The 20850-nt window shown below is 45.5% G+C and overlaps 1 long non-coding RNA gene across 2 annotated transcripts in view; it reads right to left on the bottom strand.

Moving 5' to 3' along the window:
- The window catches only part of LOC138828465 (uncharacterized), a 113435-nt gene extending 93409 nt beyond the window's left edge, over window positions 1-20026 (bottom strand). For both annotated transcript variants that reach the window (XR_011372251.1, XR_011372250.1), the window contains exons 1-2: window positions 19683-20026; window positions 7916-8042 (exon numbers count right to left, since the gene is read on the bottom strand). This is a non-coding gene — a long non-coding RNA (uncharacterized lncRNA). The remainder of the gene's footprint in view (window positions 1-7915; window positions 8043-19682) is intronic.
- Between the last annotated feature and the right edge of the window lie 824 nt (window positions 20027-20850).

Below are 20850 nucleotides of genomic sequence, written 5' to 3'. Positions count from 1 at the left end.
TTGCTCCTGCTTGATTTTCAAAGGCTTCTCCATGAGGAGCACTAGGGTTTTCTTCCTTTGTCCTTGCCAATGACGAGGACGGCCCTCCCAGCCACAGGAGGACATACCACCACCTTTACCAGGTAGAGCAAACATACCACCTGCAAAGGGCTGGCACATGGAGATTTTCTTTTTGGCATAAATTAGCCCCTAAGAAATGCTTACTCCTTTAACCTTCAGACTTTCCCAATAAAATGATGATTTTTTAATTCATTTATTTTCAGTTAGGAGTAATTTCTGTTACAACGAGAACAGTAACAAAGTGCCTGCCCTTGGTGATCATTGGCTACTCCACCCATGGCTTCTGTTTCATATTCCACAAGAGCTGCTCCAGATCCAGCCATCCCATCCCATTCTGCCAGCCAGAGAGGAGGTGGTGCAAAGAAGTGAGACTCTCTCTCTCTCCCCCTCTGTTATATGCCTGTACCGGGGCTTGAACTCAGGGCATCTGCTCTCAATTGGCTTTTTTACTTAAGGCTGGCACTCGACCTCTTGAGCCACTTCTAGCTTTTTGCTGGTTAACTGGAAATGAGTCTCATGAACTTTTCTGCCTGGCTTGGCCTTAGACTACCATCCTCAGATCTCAGCTTCCTGAGTAGCTTTACCAGATAACCAGATAATAGGTGCAAGCCACTAGCACCTGGCACCTTCTCGCTTTTAAGAACCCTTCCTGGAGTTGTGTATATAGTTTATACACACACCCTATTGGCCAGAAGGCCACCTAACGTGATTGTGGTTCTGTGTCTTCCTTGGCTATTAGCTGGAGTCACACACAGCTAGCTCCATTTTACAGACTACCAACATGTTAGACTGTTTTATAGAAACAATATTCAGAGATAAGGAGAGAAGAAGAGGCTGAGGGTAAGGGAGAGGGAAGAGGCAAAGAGAGATAGAGGAAGAGGGAGAGAGAGAGAGATTATTCAAGCCATCAGGGAAGATGAGAAGTATATAGTATAACATTTGCTTCAGTGTCTTTAGTGGCCATGAGATTGTGCCTCTCAGTTTCTGACTATGGGGAATATAAATCCATCCCTACATCAGGGCACAGAGGTGGGAAGGAAGCCTGTCATCCCAGCTACTAGGGAGGCTGAGACAGGAAGAGCACTTGAGGCCAGCAGTTAGGGGCAAACGTGCTCTATGCTGAGAGTATATCTGTGTTAAGTTTGGCTTTTCTTTGGTGACATCTCAGGGGCAGGGAGCACCAGGCTATACTTGCTGATGAGCAGGAGGGTGGTAAATAGCCACTGGGGCAGCACAGCAAAGTTTCATCTCTTAATTAAAAACAGCAATGACAGAATGGAACGCACTACCACCTCCATTATGATGATCCATCAAGCCACTGAGCTCCTCAGGGTGATGAGTCAGGTTTGTTTCTAGGCAGCAGAGATCTTCCCTGATGGACCAAATAGCCAAGAGAACTACAAGCGAGGTGAACTCATGACAGTGACATGCCTCCTGGTTTGCCACGTTGCATTCAGAAGAAGCCAGTCGCTGAGAGGGTCATCACGTGGTCATCAGGAGACAGGGATCGTGGGAAACTTCTGTGATGTGTTCCCATCCACAAGAGTCCACACTTCTCTTAGATCTGTGCTGTGGTCTACAATGTCTCCAACCTAACTACCTCTTCCCTACTCCCCTTTAGGTCAGACCTACCCACTTGTGGTCTGGCAGCCTCCTAAGCCTTCCTTTCATCCCTCCCAGCCTCTGTGGCAGATGCCCCCTCTGATAAATCCTTTGCATGCTCAGTCCTTTGGTAGATCATCCTCACAGAAGACTCAGACTAACACAGTGGCTGTGTGGCCCCCTGGAATCTGGGATAAGAGAAGGAAGAATGGGCCCTTTTCATTGTCCCTATTACAATTCTGAAGTCCTCCTCTACAGATCAATCGGCACTTTCAACATTAGGGATCAAATACAACCTCTCACTGAACTGAAATGCAAGCAATGTTTCTGTCTTTCAGGGTCTGTATATTGTATGTATGGTCCAATCATCCTTCATCTGTCCCAGAATTTATATTTATACACAATAAGGGCCAATGTAGGAAACCTATATGACACAAGCAAGGGAACAGATCCCAAGTTGTTTCTGTGCCTGATTTGGAGATAGTCCTTATCTACGTTTTTCAAAGATAGGGTATATTTTTGTACTAGGGCTTAAACTCAGGGCCTCACATTCTCACGTGGCATTTTTTGCTTAAGGCTGGCCCTCTACTACATGAGCCACACCTGCACTTCTGGATTTTTAAAGGTTAATTGGAGATGAGAGTGTCTTGGACTTAATTTTCTCTGCTGGCTTTGAATCTAAGTCCTCAGATCTCAGCCTCCTGAGACAGGGACTATGTAGCCTAGACTGGCTTCTAATCTGAGATTTTCCTGTCCCAGCTTCCTGAGATTACAGGAAATAGCCACCCCATTTACTTTACAATTTTTACTTTTTAATTCCTTAATTTTTCACTAATTTTCAAATTAGTAGATTTCTCTAAATCTGTAACTATGTGTCTTAGAAATTCAGATTCAACTCAATACTTACTTTGAACAAAGCTAACCAACTCAAGAGAATATAATTAACTGTCCTGTGAATTCTTTATCCAAGTGCCTCAGATGCGGTTCTTCTGTGACTTTTTTCTCATTCTTGTGTTTGCTTTGTCACCATAGCTTAATGAAATACCCCGATGAATGCTCCCATCACTGCTTTTACTCCAGGAGAACTTGCTGAAAGGGCTGAGGGAGAGAGTTCACTAAGAAGCCCATGTAGTTCACTAGTAAAGCCAGCAGATGGCAGTAGTGACTAATGACCAAAAAAACCTGAATACTCTGCCTCTTTCTCAACGTCTCATTGTCCTAAGGATACTTCCTGGATATAAATTTGATGCTTTTGAAAATGATTTCCTTCTTTCAAAAACACACAATCCAAACAGAGAGTAACCTCATCCTGCAGATAAAGGATGTTTGTGCTTTTCGAAGATGTCAAACTCTCCCAGCTATCTCTAAAAAACCTTCAACAAACATTTTTTTTCCAGCAACCAAATGCAGCTGTGCCTTCTAGACAGCAGGAGAAAGTGTTCCTACTGACAGCCTTGCCCAGAAATCATCCCTTGAATAGGAGGAGGTGTGTAAAAGAGGGAGCACCCGGCCAAGTCACCAGACTGATCCAGCACCACTGGGGAAGGCCGCGCCTGCAGGAAGTTCTGCAACTAGCAACAAGAAGCTGAGCCATGTGTGGTGGGAGCCGAGAACCTCAGTCTCCCAAGTCCTGAGTCACTCCAGCATTTACTGGCCCAGAAGCTCCGGTCTGAGATGTCAGTGGCAATGGCAAAATTGCCAGCTTTTAAACCGTTGTGTGTCTGCTTAGACCATGAAAAGGTTCTGAGGGAAACAAAGAGGAACTGTTAGGTAGAAAGCAATAAAAAGTGACGAATCTAACAGGTGGCAGACAACATGTGGCCCACCATGGCGCTTCCTGTTCCCATAGTGCCTCAGGCCTCTGCTCAAATGATTCTTCCCATAATCCCATTGGTTGGTACCAGCCCAACCAATGAAAAGAACCAGGATAGTACATGCATCAGCCTTCAAGCAATCTGAGCAAAGCTCTAGAAGAGATGTGGGAAGGGCCCTATAGAACAAAAACCTCCCTCCGAAGGACTCATCTTCAGGGCCTCTCTCCCTAGAGTGACTCCCTACTTTCACACCTTTCAGGTTCAAATAAACTTGCTCTGTCTGCTTTAAATGCATTTCCTACCTTTTAATTCTTTAATGGATGAGAAAATGAGCTCATAGATGTCATCTGAAGATTTGGAAAGCCACAATGAGGTGTCACCTAACTCAGGGATAACGGCACCACTGACAGGTTTGAAAGCAGGGAGTTCTCTATCTCTACATGAATTTAGGGGACCATGGAAGAAGGTGGGAAAGGGGCATGTTAAGCAGCTTTCCTGCCCTTAATTTTAGTACCAGGACACATTTTCTCAACAATCCTGAGGACGTCTAGAATATTCCTTTCTGCTGCAAAAGGGAAGTCGTTTCTATTGCTCTGATTTTCACTTTTTCTTGTTTGAGGCAGGGTTTTGCCACATAGGAGCCAGGACACTCCACCGTGAGCTCTAGGCCAGCCCTGAATCCTCCTCATGCCACAGGAGAGAATGATGGTGGCCTGGTTCTATGAATGTAGTGTCCCAGGAGACTGGCTTCCAGACTCGGAAGCTCTAGAACCTCTTCCATGAATGTTAATTAAGGAAACAGTTCCTACCTCAAGGTTATTGTGACAGCCAAATGAGTGTTATGTGTTAGTAAGTCACTAATCTTAACTTAAGCCCATAAACAGTAGTGATCACAGGCAGGGTCCTGCCCTGGGAAGCGATCAGAAGACAGTGCACAGTTGCCAGCCACGCTGAGAGAGCCCTGAGGTTCCATTCCCAACTGATCTACACCACACACACACACACACACACACACACACACACACACACACACACACACTTCATACACACACATGCACATACCACATATACATACCATATACTATATACAAATACTACACACATAGCATGCACATATGCACATACACATGCCATATACATACCCACCCCACATACCAGCCTTACATATACATGTACACACTGAGGGATACACACACACACACACACACACACACACACACACACACACACACACACCCCAAATGGATCCCTCCTCCATTTCATACCCAGGTCTGCTTCCCTCCTTCTCTTAGTATGTTGTCCTAGAGACTGTTCTCATTGCCTAAACATACTTGAGCAGGCCCCTGGGGCTCAGCCCCTCACATTCCACACCCCAGATGGCCTAGCTCTGGGCCCCCATGCCAAGACTCCCCTGAGCAGGCCTGTGCTTTCCTCATGACTAGAGAAAAGTCACTCTTTGGTGTTGACATTCTTCACTGAGAATGTTGGTCCTAAATTCCTGAGAGTAAGCCGAGCTGTAGCATGGCCTGCACACAAGGGAAGGAAGGTGGCCATCTTGCTTGGAAGGAAGACAGGAACTCACAGGGCCATGCAGTGAGAAACTTCTACTGAGAAATGCCGATTTCACACCAAGTAAGCACAGAGAATAAGCCTGCCCCAGGCGTGGGCCCTTAGCTGGGGAAGTAGGTGTGTCAGCCATTTACCCATTGTTGGGAGCCCTGGGGGAACTGCCCCATTTTCCTGGGCCAAGTCAGTAGTTCATCACCGGTCACCTAGACCTCTTGCAAATGATGCACAGTCCTTCCTCACAAAGTTGGGATGAACAGGTTCAACCATCTCTATGGAAGCATCCAGCATTCTACAAGGTCAACTGCCAGGCACCAATGGGATTCCTCTAGTACGTTTGCAGCACCTAGAGCTCTGGGAGCAGCGTGTGAGGTGGAAAGAATGTTTCTAGGACTCCTAAAAAGCCAGTGGCACCCACATGAATCCTGCAATGAGCTTGGAAAGGCCAGGCAAGACGGGCACATTTGAGGAACTGGGGCATGGTCAACATGGTCAAAGTGACTGCAGAGTTGATGAGGCCCCAGAGAACAGAGGCAGAAGAGCAGAAGACACACAGAAGCTCACTCCAGTGCCGAAGGATTGGGGGAGTCAGGTGTTACACAAAACATCATGGGTTACCATTTAAAACTTGTGAAAGAAAGATTAACACCTCCCCCCCCCACACACACACACACTGAGGAATGGGCCACAGAAGGAAAAAGAACCTAGCAGGGAGACCTTCTCATCCTCTTGGCTTTGGCATTGGGACTGGGGCCCTGCGGGGAGCAGGAGATGGGTTATTGGTAAAGATACCTATAGGAGACAATGCTATTCAGGGAGCCTCTTTTAGGTGGGACTACATTCAAACGAATTCATTGGAGTTCTTGAGAATATAACTTCCTCCAAGCATACACTTCTATCTCTATCCCCTGCTACATAGATTTGGCCATCAGTGAAAGAAGCATAGAAATGCACCTGTAGCACCAGTGATAAAGTTAAAAGTGTACAATATGTTTAAATATATTCATTATTAATATATTTATTTACATATATTTATATATTTATATATTTATTAACATATTAATGCTATGGGGCAAATCAAGAGAGCTACAGTAAGTTCCTTCCTAATTAGAAGCCAGCTAATATGGCAGAGCTTGTTTATCTTTGGGGTTTGAGATTTGTTTTATTTTTTATTGTTGTTTTTGTGACAGTATTGGGGCTTGAACTCAGGGCCTAGGCACTGTCCCTTAGTTGTTGTTTTTGGTTGTTTGTTGTTCAAGGCTGGAGCTCTACCACCTGAACCATAGCTCCCCTTCTGGATTTTTGGTAAGTAATTGGAAATAAGAGTCTCACAGACTTTCCTTCCCGGGTGGCTTTGAACCTTGGTCCTCAGATCTCAACCTCCTGAGTAGCTAGGATTACAGGCTTGTCCTGTTACTCTTGAAGTCAGGATCTTTCATCCGGTCTTTCCTCAGATTGCCATCCTAGAAGCCATCAAGAACGTTTGAGAAGGTTCTATGTGGTGGTATAAGCTTATCATCTCAGCCTTCTAGAAGGCAGAGGCAAGAGGATCGAAAGTCCAAGGCCAGCCGGGGCTCTGTAGTGAGCCTATCTCCATAAAGGTCCTCAGGGTTTTCCTCCATATCTCAGAAGCTCATTCTCTGAGCTTCACTGCTCCCAAAGAGGCCATGACAGCTGTGTAACACAGTTGCGCAGCAAATGCAAGGCATGGAGGTTTCAGAGTGGCAAGAGGAGCAAGTGTTCCTCTTAGAATCAGTGAAATATGGCCCCCAAGTTTAATATTTCATTGCCTTCTACCTCAGTTTCTCCACTCTGTCCCTCTAGCCAGATACAGTTTCATTTTCAATCATGGGGCTTAAACTCAGGGCCTGCAGCAGTCCCTGAGTTCTTTTGCTCAGGTCTTTAAGGCTGGCAGTCTACCACTTTGAGCCACAGCTCCACTTCCAATTTTCTGGTGGCTAATTGGAGATAAGAGTCTCACAGGGACTTTTCTACCCAGAGTGGCTTTGAACTGCAGTCCTCAGATCTCAACCTCCTGAGTAGCTGGGATTACAGGCATGAGCCACTGGCATACCTGGCCAGATTTTTTTTTTAATTACCCTAAAATAACTCTTAGGAAAGAAGGAAACTCTGGCATCTGTAATAAAACGTAGGAAACAAACAGATTGAAAAAAAAGGCAAGCCCAAGATTTTGGATCCTGGTGAACTCTCCAGCATGGGCAGCAGCGTGAGACAGCTGGATAGAGGCTGTGCAGGTTTCAGAAGCCTGCCGCCCACCCCCACCCCCACCCCGCAGAAACAGCACAGGCCTTGGGGCTGAGGGGGGTGGAGCTGGGTCTGGAGACTGGTTTTCTCATTTAACTTGCCCAGTGATGCTCATGTTACCTCATCTCTCTACACTCCAAGCTGCTCGTCTGTAAAAAGGATGATTCCAGCACGTTCCCCCACGCTTGCCAGAGTGGAAGGAAAGCAATGCATGTAAATGCCATGAACGCATGCCAAGTACATTGTGATCTCTGTGTCTTCCCCCACTCCCCGCACTTGGTATGCAGCCCCAGGCATCTCCCCAAAGGCTGAAAAGTAAAGCAGAACTGCCCTGAAAAGGGGGAAAGGGGTAAGGAAAGAGAGATAAAAGAGGAGGGGAAAGAGCGAGGGCAGGAAAGAAAGAGAAGGAAGGGAAGGAAGGAAAAAGGGAGGAGGATGAAAGCAAGGAAGGTAAGAAGGGAGGGAGGGAGGGCGAACAGCATGCTTCTGATTTCTCTGGATTCATAGGTGGGCACAGATTGTCTTGAGATTGCATTTTTTTTTCGTTAACACATACAAAAACAGCAATTTAACATTGGAGGCAATTCAATCTGCATCAGGATCGTCACCTTATCATTCCTTTGCATTCCACAACAAACAGTGATCTTCCTCTGCAACAGGACTCACGTCGACAGAGCAGCGAGTTCCATCCTGCCCGTTGGTGTTCATGGATGGAGCAGAAGGCTCTCCTACATCCTGTTGAGACAAGTCCAGTCAAGGGAAGATGTCAGGGGATGACACAGCCCGTTCCAGGCCTAGCTTGCTCTCCCCGCCCTGTCTTAGGCACACCTGCAGTAGTGTTCTGCCCATGTGCAGTGCCTTAAGCACACACATGCAAATAGCTTCCTTCCAGGAACCCAGCAAACCTTCTTCCCTAGACTTGGTTCCAGGAAAGGTGAGGCCTGACCCCAGCAGGCAGGAAGCCCAACGCACAATCCCAGACTCAGCAGGACTGGCTTTCATGGCTTTCCAATCTCCATGATGGAGTCATGGGCTTACCTTCTGTAGAAGTGAGTGGTGAAAATTAAGGATTAGGGGAAGGCAGCTGTTTTATATGTATCGATGACTGGATAGAACATGAAGGGAACACTAAATACCAGGGCGTAATTGTGGGTAAACTTCCAGCACACCCTTAGTAAGCCATGTCCTAGTTTTGTTTCTACTATTCCAGAAGTCCTTCTTACATAGAGTGGGTAATTCTTTCCCCCTGCTCCCTTGGTTTTGGTTCATGTAGGGCTATTTCCATCTGGGGTGGCAGTAGGACCCCTTTGCTTTGTTGATCTGAACCTTCTTTGCTTTCTCCACCAAACCCTATGCCACCTTGCTCTTGTTGAGGTGATCCCGGACTCAATCTGGCTAGTTACAATATTCCATTAGCCTTAGATGGTGTCGACCCAAAAGCTGAGCAGTCGTTTGTTTGGAAAGGCAACGCAGGAAAGCAAAGAAAGAGAAAAAGGAAAGGTCACTCTACAAATGGGTTATCAAGTTGCCCACCAATACTATTTCCATAGAAAGTCTATGCCAAGGACTTCAGACAACCTGCAGAGCACACTTTACAATCAGCTGCCCGAGGGATGATATCAGCAGCATATATCCACCATATATAGCAGCATACATGGCAGCATACATAGCCCCATGGCTTCATACTTCCAGGGTGAGCATTAGAAAGTGGTGGGCTCAGTCCATGGATTTTCCTCACCAGGATTAGAGGAATGTCAGTAGGAAGTAAGGGAAAGCCCAAGCAAAGGGTAAGAACTCTCAGCTCCAAACTAAGAAGAGTTGTAAGAAAATGCAAGACTGATGCCATAGTTTGGATGGGGGAGGGCAGGGTGTCTGTGTGTACACACATGTATATGTGTATACATATGATCTGTTTGTGGTATGTGTGCATATTCTCCTTTGAAGAAAACCCATTTCCCTTCTACCCAAAACTTCCTAAGAGTGTCTGGTTAATGAGGAGAGGAAAAGCGAAAGGAACTGATAGAACATGTTTCCTCTTTCCTTTCACTCCTAAAAACAGAAGAGTTTGGCGTGGAATACTGGGACACAATATTTCTTGATTCTGTTCAGTTGACACTGACTTCCGACCCTGTGGGAACCCTCAGAAAGTACACGCCTCGTCCCTCACCCCGTAGAGCAACAGACTCATCCCTACCCACCCCACCCATGGGTTCTACACATCTAAGCAATTCCCTCCCCTCCTTGCCATGACTACCAAAACCTCCACCCTTTATTTTCCTAAATCAAAAACTGGCAGAGAACCCCAGGAAATGAGTGTTCTTCCAATAAGCCCAAGCTCTGCTAGGCACTGTTTGGATAATGGTGTCCTAACAAAATACCTGGAAGTCACGGAATTCAGTCATTAAACATAGCTGCCTGCCTGTCAGTAAGCCCTGGAAATGCCTTGGGACTGCACAGCAGAGACACAGGAGCAGGCAGATATCCAAGTTCTACTTGAGAATGGCATTTCAGTTCAGAGAGCACTTGCTAAACTGCGCAGAGGTTTTAGGGCTGAATCAGAGCCCCTGGGCAAGCAGGCTCTGGTGCATTGGTGCCTTGGGCCTAGAAAGGAGAGGGGGAAAGGTATGTGCCATCCTTGTTAGGTAAGTGCTTAGGCACTGACTGTGCAAAATGCTTCACTTTCTGCACAGTGTCCGTCCAAATTCCATTTTTTTTTCAGTCAGGGCACTGTCCCTGAGTTCTTTCCCTCAAGGCTAGTGTTCTACCACTTTGGACCACTTTGCTCTACCACTTCCAGTTTTCTGGTCATTCATTAAAGATAAGAGTGTCACAGACTTCCCTGCCCATGCTGGCTTTGAACCACCACAATCCTTAGATCCTAACCTTCTGAGTAGCTAGGATTACAGGCCTGAGCCACCAGTGCCCAGCTCAAACTCCATATTCTCAGGGCTCCAGTCATATTAGAGTAGGATTCAACCTAACAGCCTTACCTACTGTTGACACAATCTACAAGGAGTATTTTCAAATAATGTCACATTCTCTGATACAGGACAGCACCATGGAAAGAGGAGAGAAGGAAAGACCTCACCAGATGATCTTTTGGAGAACACAATTCAACTTGTCACCATCATCTTGACCCTTGCTCCGATCCATTTTATAGCCAGAGGATGCACTATGGTTGATGTCTTTCCACATGCTCTAATAACACTTGTAATTGTGGTGTGGAGCTGCAGAAAATTATATCCTAAACTCAAGGCCTCAGAAACTGGCCCAGAAACAAATCTCTCCAACCTTCTTCCATCCTCCTGTCTCTCATCCCTCATTCCAGTCTCCTCCAGAGGCAAGCCATAAAAACTCAAATTCTAACCGCAGCACTCCGGAAGCTGAGACAAGATGTTTGTGAGTTCAAGAGCAACCTGGATTACATAGCAAGGCTTTGTCTCAAAAAATCAAAACAAAACAAAAACTAGAATTATACTTCCCTAAGATGGAATATGGAAGCCACAGTCCTTTTTCCCCAAAGCCAGCCATAAAGCTTTAACATTTTCAGCTAGGTGCTAGTGCTTCCAACCTGTAATCTTAACTATCTAGGAGGTCAAGAATCAGAGATCTCTCTGTGTGAGACTAGCCCAGACAGAAAAGTTCATGAGACCCCCTTCTCAACTCATAGCTAGGTACAATGGTGTACATCTGTCATCTTAGCTTCATGGTAGGATTGTCTTTCTAGGCCAGTCTAGGGCATAAAAGCCCACAAGAATGCAATTTGACAGAAGAAAGCTGGGCACATTGTACACCTGTCAGCCCAACCATGACATGAAGCTACAAATAGACAGACCACAGGCCATACACACACCTGAACAGGAAGCAAGATCCTGTCTCAACAATAACCAGTGTAAAACAGGACTGAAGAGAAGGCTCAGTGGTAGAGCACCTGCTTAGCAAGCATGAAGGCCTGAGTTCAAAACTTGAGTACTAACAAAAAACAATTTTTAACTCTTAACAATATGATCTAAGTACCCTCACATTTCTGTGTAAAAGCTGGCCATTAGAGACACTTTCTGATGCACCTTGTTTTGACTATAGGTCTTAAGACTCCCACTCTCAGAAAGGGTCTTATCCCATAACCAGATACCAAGAACAATCCCAAGTATTATTATGAAGCCACATCATTTTTTTTCCAATCATGGGCTGTCCATCACTTATCAAACCCATGAAAATGAGTCATTCACTCTGGGCCTTTGAGTCTTCAATATGAAGGCTCTTGTCTTGTAAATTAATAAATATTACAGACTTTTTATTTTGCCAGTCCTGGGGCTTGAACTCTGGGCCTGGGCGCTGTTCCTAAGCTCTTTTGCTCAAGGCTAGTGCTCTACCACTTGAGCCACCAGCACCACTTCCAGCTTTTTTCTGTGCTTAATTGGTGATAAGATTCTCTCAGGGACTTTCCTGCCCCCAACTGGCTTCAAACCCAAATCCTCAGACCTCAGCTTCCTGAATAGCTAGGATTACAGGCATGCACCACTGGCACACAGCTAGTGTTATAGTTTTTCTTATTGCCTTATCTTTTGTTGTAAGGGTAAGAACTACAACCCTTTAAGATGGGTAAGAAGGTGATTAGCCTCTTCTCCACCTCCATCATGACCATTACCAATAAAGCACAGGGACAACTCTGAGTTAACCAAAGCTCCTATGCATAGACACACCTTGAATGAGGTAGCCACCTGCACGGTGACGTCATCAACACTGAGCAATGACATTACCAGCATTGAGTGGCATCACCAACATTACATTTACAGTTTGTGGTATAAGGAAGCTACAAAGGCAAGATCAGGGTGGTGTCAATACAAACATATCCAGAAGGTTCTTGACTCTGAGTGATAGCTACATTGCACAACAGATGCACAATGGTCCAGGATTGCTGATAATGAAGAACAGGAAGGGATGGTTCTATATGTGAGCAGAAAGATGGCCCCCAGCATGATGAAGAATCCTCACACTGAAAGGACCCTTACAAATACCCAGCAGGTCTGTCTACTCATAACTCCAAATCAGTCCATCAACCAACAAGTCGTTATGCCTCTCATAGGCATGAATATTGCCATGCATACTTATTTATTCTTTGAGACAAGGTTTATATAGACCAAGCTGTAGCTCAAACGCATCATGATTCTCTATCTTCCCAGATGCAGGGATTATAGAAATGTACCATCACCCCTAGTTTTGTCATACACTTTTAAATAAGATGTGGGGGGTAATTAGATAAAGAGCCACAAAAATCCATAAAATATTTCCTGGATTCATCACTGGTTGAACTTACCACACTGATCCGAGCAAGCATAGTTCTAGATACTATAAATGCATAAAGAATCGTGTACAAAATGCCCTCGATACGGCTCATGATTTAAACGTGTAATGAAGCATGTAGAGCTAGACAAGAAATTCTGTTGTAGGGACCCAAAATGGGCCAACTGTGGAAGACCCAGCTTGGTTCTGAGCTGACTTTGATGGAGCCATAAAGGTGACCACAATTAATACAACTCCTCTGAGGACCTTGTTTGGTGAGACTTCTCAGCCAGCCTCCAAACCCAACTTCCCTTTTCTTTTTATTAAACTTATTTTATTCATTATTTTATTTTATTATTTTTATTTTAGTGCTGCTAGTGATCAAACCCAGTGCCTTGAGCATTCTAGACAAGTGCTCTACCTCTGAACTAGACGCCCAGCCTCTAAACTTCTTTACTTCAGCTCTTCCTTGAGCAAAGATACCACAAGATGCCTATCAAAAGATGAAAGAGACCTCTAGAACTGTCTGTCCAGCAGCTTGCTCTGAAGTCACCAGAATGAAAGATCTCAATAGCCAGGCAACGTCCTTTCTTCATGCCTACTCTAATTTCAGAATCTGGGCTCAATAATAAGGTCTTTATCAAAGAATTCTCTTAGCCACACCCCCACAGATCACAAGTGAACAACCACCAACTGTCTTTCAGAAGACGATGTGAAAGGGACGAATAAACTTGGTCTTTGTGGCTTTTATTTTGGTCCTGCTCAGAATAAGTCAGGAGTCTTCACTAACACAGGGTTTCCAGTTCATCTGTCAACCTGCATCATACCAACCCCAAAGCTTGTCATCATCAGGTAAAATGTGGAAACACCGAGAGTTACAGGGTTAATGAGCAGAACTGCCAGCCCACTTTTATTTCCATCCTCGCCTCTCTGCATGGTCAATATTGTGCTATTCAGGACTAGATCTAGTCTGGAGGTGGAACTTTCCTTAGATACCCATTCGCTCTTGGTGTTTTTGTTTTTGCTTTTGTTTTCTGCAATCTCCAACTTCTGTGCAAAGAACTACACTCATAGGCCTCGCAACCTTCTGCCCTCCATGCCCGCCAGGAGCACACCAATGCTGGGCATTGGTCCCTTGCTGATGGCTCTGCTCTTTTAAGAGAAGTGAGGGGGAGGCTACTGAGACACAGTTAGGTCTTTGGGTGTGTGTCCTTGAAGAGGAGATTGGTATCCCAGTCCATTCCTCTCTCTTGTTTGCTTTCTTTCCACTTTACCCTGAGAGGGGTACTTGCTCCACCATGTGGTCCCATCATGATGTGTTCATCACCACGGGCCCAAGGATCACAGAGCCACATTACCATGGATTGAAACCATGAGCCAAAAGAAAACTTTCCTCTTTCAAAGTTGCCGATCTTGGGCATTTTGTTACTGTAACCAAAGCTAACTTGCTCACAAAGATAGACCCTGTGAATTTGGAAGGAAGAACCAAAATATAGACTTGGATCACAATAGCGTCAGAGAAAACAAAACCTAGGCAGCTGCCTAGTCTAAAATGTCCTCGGCTTTCTAACCATGATCTCTACCTTGTGCTGCTGCAGCAGTGGACGCTGCACTACCTAAGCTTATTCAAAGGTCTTACAAAGAATTGTGCAGGCCACCAAGTGACCCCAGAGGGAGAAAAGAGGGAAAACAAGACAGAGGGAGAACCAGAGAAGAGAGGTGAAGCAGAGAGGTGAGCCAGTAGCTTAAAGGAGAAGTCAAGTTATTGTGAGATGCTTGTATTTTAGGAAGATGATAAAAAGTCAGTCAGGGCTGGGAAGGTGGCTCAGTGGTAGAGTGCTTGCCTTACATGCATGAGGCCCTGGGTTCGATTCCTCAGCACCACATAAGCAGAAAAAAATCCAGAAGTGGTGCTGTGGCTCAAGTGGTAGAGCGCTAGCCTTGAGCTGAAGAGCTGAGGGACAGTGCCCAGGCCCAGAGTTCAGGCCCATGACCGGACCCAAGAAAAGAAAAAGAGAAAGAAAAAAAAAAGTCAGTTGAGGTGGGAGACTCATTGATGAGGAAAAATGTGCAAAGATTGAAGATCAAAAAAATCCTCATGCCAGAAGAGATGGGCAGGGTGGGGTAGAAATCCAGAGAGAGAAAGAGAAAGAGAGAGAGAGAGAGAGAGAGAGAGAGAGAGAGAGAGAGAGAGAGAGAGAGAGAGAGGTCAGCAGTGGGAAGATGTTTATTTTCTAACAAAAGGAGCCAAGAGGGGAAAGTGGAAAATGTGGAAATTTTCTAGGGGCGGGGAGATAGAAGCTCATAGCAGATGGCCTTAATCTTCCAAGTGAGAAAGGAGACAACAGTGTTTGGTTGGGTAATGATGGGAGACAGGGCTGGCAAATTCCCTAATGGCTCCCGTGGTTTGGGTAGGGAGTCCTGGGGGAGCCACAGCTGCACTCTTCAAGCTTGTCTGGGAGAAGAACGATCAGCAGCCAGTGTGGAAGTACAGATTCTCAGACTCCTCTCCTGAGACTGCTCTGATAGGATGGGCCAAAAGTCTATGTTGCAGAATATTCTTGTCACCAGGAATTTTGAAAAAATCATGAACGAAAGAGTCTTTAAGCTACAAGGAGAGGCTATGAGAGGCTGGAATGTGTGACACTGAAAGGAAACAATTATCTTCAAGTATATTGTCAGGGAAGAAAAACTTATGATGGGAGGTCTAGCTAGGGGAGTAGAATAAACCAGGGATGGGACATAACCAGAAGGTGGAGCATATCAAGAAGGGCTTATTCAAGGGTGTGGCATACATGGAGGTGGGCTTGTCTAGAGGTGTGGTATGCCAGGGGGTGGGGTTTATCGAGGAAACATGGTATGCCCAGAGGTGGAGTTTATTTGGGGGTCAAATTATACCCAGGAGGACAGACTTGAACCCAGAGAGCTGGATCTCTCAACTAGAGGGTGAGATTGTGAGGGAGGGCAGAGTATTTCCAGGGTGGCATAGTTGGAGGTCGGAGATATGGCCAGTAACTGTTAACTTTCTGCTATGTGCTTGACCTTGGACCCACCCTTGGCAGAGAGCCAAGCAAAGGCCAGAGAAGATGGCTGGCAAGCAAGGACAGGAAGAAGTGTTCAAGATGGGGGAGATGAGGAAGCTGAGAGGTCTGGGAGGAAGAGACTCTCCTAGTCAGATGTGCAGAGCTGCCCAAACCAGGACGGGCACTGTCCCAGGAGCACATCCCTTAGACCAGAGACATCTTCCCAGGGCAGACATGTTGTGCATATATCTGGGGAGGAAATGATGTTCCTATTATAGTAAACACAGTCTCTTTTCATCCACATGAAATAGGAGATCATTTTTTAAAAACTTTTGAGAAGTTTCTGCTGTTGTGTCTCAGGATCCCAGTTCTTAGGGAGAAGGCAACTTGGGTGAAAGAGTTGGAGAAAAAGAACTGCTAGGGAGTCTTCTTTTAGAAATACAAATTAAAACGGAAGCTCCAAAAGTGGTACTGAAAAAGAACTAGAGCTAGCCTAGAACTGGAGCTAGACTTTGATCCCTTAACGACTGGAACCTTAAAAGGCTACCAATCTTGGACTATGTTCCACTTAAACGCTTCTATCATGTGATTCCTCTAGCTTTTCCACCATGTGGCCACAAGGGGGCACTGCCCTACCTTCTAAACTCCCACAGGATGCAAGGCACCTACCTTCCTGCACCACTGCCTTGGAACTGGGTAGGACTATTTAAAAGTAAGAACCCATAGAGAGAAACACAAATCCAAACAATGTAGCTCCATTTTCCCTAATATTGGGATCCAGGACCAACAGCATAACACATCTGGAGTTTGTGGAATCACACACACACACACACACACACACACACACACACACACACACACACACACACACACCCCTCCTACTGAAACATAGAGAAACAAATTTCTTCATCCTCACAAGAGACACCCCCACCCCCGCCCCCACCCCACCCCCATGCTTGTACACTGGCCCACATTTGAAAAGCATTAGTCTGGCTAGCAAGATACTGCTTATTGAACACCTGCCTTCCACTGAGGCCATCTGGGCCCTACCTATTCAAGAAAAACTCCACAACCCCCTCCCCCAGAACACATATATGTCCATTTCTCGAAAATAACATTAAAGCCTGTCTCATCCAACAATGCACTTCTGCTTAAAGGACCCAGCTCTTCCCTTAAAGGTATATTAGTTAACTTCTCTGTGTAACAAATGATCACAAAATTGAATAGCTTAAGATAAGAAACAAACCAGGAGCCGTGGCTCACACCTATAATCCTAGCTACTTGGGAGGCTGAGATCTGAGGATCATTATATAAAACCAGCCAAGGCAGGAAAGTGTGAGACTCTAATCTTCAATTAACCACCAAAAAGCCAGAAGGGGAGCTGTGGCTCAAGTGGTAGAGCATTAGCCTTGCATAAGAAACAGAAAGAAAGAAAGAAAGAAAGAAAGAAAGAAAGAAAGAAAGAAAGAAAGAAAGAAAGAAAGAAAGAAAGAGAGAAAGAGAGAAAGAGAGAAAGAGAGAAAGAGAGAGAGAGAGAGAGAAAGAGAGAAAGAGAGAAAGAAAGAAAGAAAGGAAAGAAAAGAAAGAAAGAAAGAAAGAAAGAAAGAAAGAAAGAAAGAAAGAAAGAAAGAAAGAAAGAAAGGAAAGAAAGAGAGAAAGAAAGGAAAGAAAGAGAGAGAGGGAGGGAAGGAGGAAGGAAAAATGAAAGAAAGGAAGGAAAAGAAAGGAAAAAGAAAGAGAGAAGGAGGTAAGGAAGCAAGGAAAAGAGGGATGAAAGGAGGGAGGGAAAGAAACATTTATCATCTCATGGCTTCTATAGTCAGAAATCTGTGAGTCTTAGCTAGGTAACAGACAAAGGCTGAGATTGGGTCAGCTGAGGCTGTGATTACCACAAACTTAATGGGGGAGTCTTTCATGTTCACTCACCAGGGTGTAGCAGGCCTAGGGCCTTGTGGGCTACTTCAGGGCTACTCACAGCCCTCAGCTTGCTTCCTCAGAGCAAGAACTCTGGACCAAGAGGGAGAGGGAACAGAGATAAGTAGGCTGGTTGAACAAGACAGAAGGCACAGACTTTCTATATCAAAATCGTGGAAGTGGCATCCTGTCACTTATGTCATATGCTACTGGCTACACTAGTGACTAGGAGATGTCACACAGGCTTAAAGGGAGGGGCTTACCCAAGGCCCCAAATGCCAAGGACAGGGAAATCACAGAAACATCCTTGAGGCTACCTACCTCAAGGATGCAGAGTGATCTCACTAAAGGCTGTGCTTGGACACAGTAGCCACATCAGAATATCAAAGCAGGCCCTCCATTGGCATAGGGTAAGGATGCCAGACATTTAATAATATGGTTTCCATAATAGCATCACTTGGGAAAGAAAGTGCCAGAACTTATCCAAGATGAGTAGAACCAGCATCTCCGGGTACGAATTGTTTACTTGCTTTTTAAAAAATTCCTTGTCTGATTCTATTGCACAGCTGAAGTTGATATGAAAATTGTCCAGTGCTCAATACTGGGGCTCTAGCAATGGTGCCTGGGAAGACCTGGTTAGAGTGGGGTCCAGCAACTTGGACTTCTCTGGGGGGACAGGACAGGAAAAATGGGCTAGATAGGATCTGGGTATTAGGAATTGCTGCACCATTCTGGAAGTAAGCAGAAAAAGCCCACAGGAGATGACTTAAGACAATCATCTACCTTCACCAAACATCCCAAGTTGTGATGACAGGTGACACTTGTAAGAGTCAGAAGAGAAAAACAGGCTAAGTGCTGGTGGCTCAGGCCTACGGTCCATGCTGCTTGCTGCTCAAGAGGATAAGCTCTGAGGATCTTGGTTTGGAACTGGCCCAGACAGACTCCAAGAGACTCTTAACTCTAATTAACCAGCAAAAAGTCATAAATGGAGGCATGGTTCAAGTGGTAGAACACCAGCCATTGGTTAAAAAAAAAATCAGAGCAAGAGTAAAAGACCCCGAGTTTGGTAGTGGCACAAAAGGAGAAGGTGGTGAAGGTAGAAGTAAATAAGGAAAAGAAGGAGGAGGAGGAGAAAGGGAGGAAGAAAAGGAAGACACATAGCATGTCAATGTGGAGAGATTAGACTACAGCATCAATACCTTCTAGAAATGCCAAACTATGGATACAGGAAAGATCTGGGATTACTGGGCTGAGACAGAGGAGGATCACAGCAGGTCTCCCAGGTATCGGAAGTCCTCTGTGAAAACTTGAATGGTGGATACATAACACTACATATTTTTCCAAACCCACTGAATGTACGTCAGCATGAATGAGCTGTAACATCAGCAATGGTCTTTATGTGATCATTATAAACCCAAGCCAGTTTAGCAGTCATGACAAATAGACCAGTGTAACTGCAGTGCTGATTGGAAAGCTATCCATGTTGGGGAGGAGGGAGTTATATAGGAACTTTCCATACCTTCCACTTCTAATTTTGCTGTGAACCCAAAACTTCTCTTAAAAAATAAAATAAAACAGTCTTAGCCATGCGCTGGTGGCTCATGCCTATAAGCCCAGCTGTTCAGAAGGCTGAGATGTGAGGATTGTAGTTCAAAGCCAGCCTGAGCAGCAAAGTCCATGAAAATCATATATCCAGTTAACCCCCAGATCCCTAATACCACTCACAACAACAAAAAGCCAGAACTGAAGGGGTAAGTCAAGTGGTACAATACCAGCCTTGAGAAAGAAAAAAAAAATCCAAGCAAGATCAAGAGGCTCTGAGTTCAAGCCCTAGTACAGACACAAATACTAACTAGCTAAAGTCTTTATTTAAAACAAAACAAAACCAAAAAAGTTAGGGGAAAGTAGTCATTTTTTTTCCGGTCCTCAACTCCCTTTGATGGTTTCAAAAATAAATAGAGAAGGAAGACTAAGCCAATAAAAGTGCCTCATAATCTTTTATTCATGGCCCCATAGACACCAAAGGTCAGGCGTGGAGCTGAGCGTCCACGACCTCACCAATGCCCCCATTTTACAATGAGGAAATTGAGACTGGAAAGATGGCATGCAAGTTGGGGGAGGGGAGAATAAAGGCACCGCTGGAATTAGAACTCACCTCCTCCAATCAGAGTCCTGGGCTCTAATCACAGAGAGATTAGTGCTGCTCTTAGATGGGTTGGGTTTTACCCTTTTCCTGGAAGAGTTAGTCTAGAGAGATCACAGACATCCTCCCACAGTCCACCAGGGCCTTTTACTTCAAGATAGCTGTGTGGCACACTAGGTTAGTGGAACAGAACCACAGCATTGAGGTTCATTGATTCTGTCTGCTAGGAACAAGCTTCACAGATCAGGCGATTATATTCTCCAAGCCTAACAAGCTGCTGGTTCAAGCTCCATCTCTTCCTGAGAAGGGACCAGTTGAGATGGGCTGTCATCCATTCCTGTCTGCAGCAGCTCTCCCACAGCCAAAACGTGCTGGATTCCTCCAGCAGGGCCAGCCGTGGCCTCTCCTCCCAAGCCCTCGCCTGCCTGCTCTGCATCTTGGCTATGGTCCTCATTCCCAGGACTGGGACTCTCCCATCCTATCCTGTTGCTATGGCCACAAGCCTCACCCAAAGCATACCAACCCTGCAGTGCTCACAGCCTGTTGGCGCCCAGCCAGGCAGATGTAGAACAGTTGGAGAAATAAAGCAAGATTTCTTCCTAAGGTTGGCTAAAGACTGTTAGATCAACTTCTTTCTCTGCCATCAGCTTGAGACTTTCAGAGCTGGGCTGTCCATTTGGCTGCCCAGTTCTGAACGAGCTGTGGTTGTTAATTGGTCTCCCCTGCATCAAACTTCTTGGGGGTTTTTTAACCCCAAACTTAAAACAAAGAGCTAAGTAAAGCTATTCCCAGAGCTCCGGATACTGGCTGTTTCCCAAACACTGCAAACTGTACCAATTGTCACCAGGGCCAAATCCCTGAAGCTCTGAGGAGAGTGTGAGGAACATTGCCCTAGAGCTCCAGGCGGGCCCACGGGCAACACTCTGGGGTGTCCTTTGCCACAGTTGTGGTCCTGGGAGCTAAAGGGATTTTTCCAGACAGACAGAAGGAGGGAAGAAGCCCACAGCCAGAGAAGAGATGCAATGTCTTTAAACAAAGACACCTCTCTGCTGTGTGTGTATGTGTGTGTGTACAAGCATGCGTGTGCACGTGCACATGAGAGCTGGTGCATCACAATGCATGATGTGTGACTGGATCGTTTATTTTGGACTATTCTTTAATTCACTGCGGTTTATTCTTT

The sequence above is a fragment of the Dipodomys merriami genome, unplaced genomic scaffold (assembly GCF_024711535.1).
Source record: "Dipodomys merriami isolate MVZ:Mamm:240054 unplaced genomic scaffold, mDipMer1.0.p SCAF_16, whole genome shotgun sequence".
In the NCBI taxonomy this organism is placed as follows: Eukaryota; Metazoa; Chordata; class Mammalia; order Rodentia; family Heteromyidae; genus Dipodomys; species Dipodomys merriami.
The sequence above is the reverse complement of the archived record's forward strand: the minus strand, read 5'-3'. Positions and strand labels throughout refer to the sequence as shown.